General features: G+C 35.6%; 1 protein-coding gene across 2 annotated transcripts in view; it reads right to left on the bottom strand.

The window, feature by feature from the left end:
• The window catches only part of GRIK2 (glutamate ionotropic receptor kainate type subunit 2), a 656,554-nt gene that overhangs the window by 26,837 nt on the left and 625,477 nt on the right, over nt 1-4,240 (bottom strand). The window lies entirely within an intron of this gene.

The raw sequence follows: 4,240 nt of genomic DNA, 5'->3' as shown, positions 1-4,240 counted from the left end.
AAAGGAAACACAGTTTGGATAAAAATTCACAAACATTGTTAGCTTTAAAAAACAAATAGCAGATTTTGGGGGGGAAACTCAAGTTTTAGGTTACATATGAAGTATAAACCAAAATCATTTACTTTAGAAATTTTGATATCAATACTATTATATAACTCTCCATAGCAAAAAATATTTGTGACATACTCCAATATCTTCATACGTCCTCTTTAAATCTTCTCATTCGATTCTTATTGACCTGGATTGCTCAGATATATTGAATGAGGTCATCACATTTAAGCATGTAATATGCCATGCTTATCATTAGCTCTAAATGGCATTTATTTTCTCTGTTTATAAATTTTGCTGCACCATCACATCTCCCAGATATAGAATTCACTTGGTCAACAAATACTGAGAGCCCACAGGTTAGAGTCTCTGTTGTTTTGTGTCTTACAACGAGAGACAATAACAAAAGAGAGACAATACCTGCCCTCTTCCAGGTAATGCAAACCAGCAGAGGATGGCCATGATACACAAGAATCCAATTCTTTCAGAAAAAATAATCAAAGAAAAAAAAGAGAGTAAAAACCTGAAATATTCAGATGCATACACACACACACACACACACACACACAAACATGCACACACACCTGAAAGTTTTCTTTGTTTATTATAGCTCTTTCCAAATGAAACTATCAGGCAATGGATGCCTGCAAATCACTGTTTCCATCTTTTAGAACTACCCTACGAATGTGCCCCATTTTTAGAACGCATTCTAAGACATCATCTCACTATGTTTCTCTATGTTGATTCTAGTCCAATTTAGAGCAAACTCTGAGAATCTGTCAAGAACATTTGCCAAGTTATTGCAAGTTTAGCATTTAAATGGACCTCAGATAGTACAACTTTCTTATTTTGCTAGTTTAAAATGAAATCCAGAGGCCATAAATTTCAAGTGACATGTCCAAGAACACAGCAAGTGAAAAGGATAGGCCAGAATATCACTGTATAGATGATATATGATAATACTACCACCTTATCAGTTGCTATGTTAAAAATATATGATTTTCACCAAAAGAGTACTTTTCAAACATCATCAAAGAAGTGGTGCATTACAAACTCCCACTAATTGGTCCAATAACTAATGAAGTTTCTGCTTGCTGTATGTAATTCTTTCTTTCTTTCTTTTTTATTTTTTTGCAGCTTTTGGCAGGGCTGAGTTTGACCCCACCACCTCTGACATATGGAGCCGGCGACCTACTCCTTTGAGCCACAGGCGCCAGCCACTTTAATTCTTATTAAAGGAAAGAGCCATATCTGACTATCAAGAATGCTAAAGTTTGAGCCCCCATCAACACACACCAAAGGCAATAAACTTACTGGTGTATAACTTAACACATTTGGGAAAGAAATGTGTTTCTCAAAACTGTAATTGTTAAAATTCAAATATTATATCTAAATTGTCAAACTTTTGACTTTATACATAATATTGGCATAACATGGACAAAGATTTGGTAAGTCTTTTCCTGGTGCAGGCAGTAAAGGAGGTACATTTTCTGTGCAGAATTTACCTCAATTCTCATCATCTTCAGCAAGTCTAAAACATCAAAGACAAAGTATTCCTCATTCAAAATATCTTTGGTTGGCTTGGCACCTATAGCACAGTGGTTATGGTGCCAGCCACCCAGGCTGGCAGGTTCAAACCCAGCCCAGGCCAGCTAAACAGCAATGACAACTACAACCAAAAAATAGCCAGGCATCATGGTGGGTGCCTGTAGTCCCAGCTACTTGAGAGGCTGAGGCAAAGGAACTACTTAAGGTCAAGAGTTGGAGGTTGCTGTGAGTTGTGACACCATGACACTCTACAAAGACCAACATAGTGAGACTCCGTCTCAAAATAAAAAAATATATATATCTTTTGTTGATATAAGTTTTAAATATTTTTGAAATTTAACAACCCAGCCTTATTAACTTTTAAATTAGCGTATATTTACTTTTTATCTTTTAGCAAACACTGTATTCTACTTGAAAATAAAGTGGAGGATTCCCATAAAACCACTGAAACACCCTGGCCTCCAGGACACTTAGGCTCAGTCACACTTGCTGATTTCGGGCGATCACTTCTAAGGTGTCTTCCTCAGTGACTGTGATCATTATTGTCAATCTCCTGAGTAAATGCAGGAATTTGTGTCTCAAAATTTTCTCAGAGACAATTCAAGCTATTTTAACCATATTTAATTTCAGATGGTATTTTCTGAATTGGATTTAATGTTAAAATTTTGAGTAAAGTCATGACTATAAAAGATTCCTAAACTTCCTAGACATTTTAAGGTTGTCAGAAATGATTCCAAAGAACCAAAGACATGTCTACTATTGTAAATTCTGGAATGTATTATGAAAAGAGATTTTCATGAATCTGTTCTCATCTTCCTAATGCCATATATTTGTTAATTTATTTGAAAAAAACTCTCTAAAAATAAAATTAATAGGAAATAATCAACAGAGAAAATAGACAACTTATGTAATGAGGCAAAATATTCCTAAGGCATGCATCTGTAAAGGGCTAATATTTAGAATCTACAAAGAACTCAAACAAATCAGCAAGAAAAAACATAAAAATGTGTGCAGAAGATGTGAACAGTTATTCAAAAGAAGATAGAGAAATGGACAAAAAAAGGAAAAAATGGTGTTGAAAACTGCTCAACCTCACTCATCCTCAGGGAATTGTAAATTTAAACCACAATGGGGTATCATGTTCACCCCCATACAATGGATTTTATTAAAAAGTCTAAAAACAGTAGATAATGGAGTATATAACAGACAGAAAGGAACTCAATGCTTATTACGCTATGGCTGGGACTGCAAATTAGTACAGCCTGGAAAACTGCACGAAGATTTCTCAGAGACCTAAAAGGAGACCTTTCATTCAACTCAGCAATCCCACTACTGACTATCTACCCGAGGAAAAGAAATAATTTTATCAAAAATACACCTACACTCTAATTTGTATGGCTGCACAACTCACAATTGCAAAGATGGGGCATCAATCTAAGTGCCTAGCAATTCCTGAGCAGATTGCCAAAATGTGATCTATGAAGAATACATGGAATAGTGGTCAGCCATAAAAAAGGATGAATTAATGCCTTTTGTATCAAGCCAGATGGAACTGGAGACCATTCTTCTAAGTGAAGTATTTCAACAATGGAAGAACTAACTCCACCAGTGCTCCATGCTAACTGGTGGGCACACGTGTACATGTGCACAGAGAGAAGTAAAAGTCATTGGAAAACCAGCAACGGGAGACTTGGGTGAACCTACTAAGGGGTAAAATGAGCACTCTTTGGGTGATAGCTCACTTACAGTCCCAACTCAAACATTGGAACAGCTATCCATGTAACAAAAACATTTGTACCCTTTTAATATTTTGAAATACAAAAAAAAAAAAGATGTTGTGTACACTATCTTAAAGCTATGTTTTTTAAAGATGAAAATAAACGGTTGGTGCCTGTGGCTCAAAGGGGTAGGGTGCTGGCCCTATATGCTGGAGGGGGCAGGTTCAAACCCAGCCCTGGCCAAAGATAAATAAATAAATAAATAAATAAAGATAGAAGCTTTGTATGTCTTTTAAAAAAGATGAAAAGATGAAAATAAACATGTGATGAATAAAAAAATTAAAGTTCTATGGGTAGAAAAACAAATGACGGTAAAATTAGGTTTAATATATATATTATAATTATGAACAGAGAGCTGTTTTCTAACAGGATATTCTCAACCATTTTGGTTTTCTTATTTTTACTAACAGTCAAAGGTTTAAAACAAGGGGAAGTACCCACATGGAAACAGAACTAGTAAGATGTGAGTGAAGATAAATTGATGAATCTGGCTGAAATGTCTATTAATAGTGATAATGGTTTATTTCTCTTCTTCTTCTTCTTCTCACTTCCCTTCTTTTCCTTTCCCCTCCCTCTGCCTTCTCCCTCTCTCCGCTCTTCCACCTCCACATCTTAACACTAACTCGATCTCACCACCTCTCTATGATAAGGGCCCTGTAGTTACATTGGAAACACCTACTTAATACAGGACAATTCCTCCATCATATTTGCAAAATACCTTTTGCTACATAAGGTAATATATATAGTCACAGGTTCTGGAAATGAGGACATGGATGTCTTTGGGGAATCATTCTGTCCACACATATTTATACGTGGGTCATTATGAAAGTTTTGAGATGCACAAAAATCAAGAAACTTAAAATCCA

Source organism: Otolemur garnettii, unplaced genomic scaffold (genome assembly GCF_000181295.1).
Source record: "Otolemur garnettii isolate 467f Iridium unplaced genomic scaffold, OtoGar3 scaffold00246, whole genome shotgun sequence".
Taxonomy (NCBI): Eukaryota; Metazoa; Chordata; class Mammalia; order Primates; family Galagidae; genus Otolemur; species Otolemur garnettii.
This window is presented reverse-complemented; position numbering and strand designations above follow the sequence as displayed.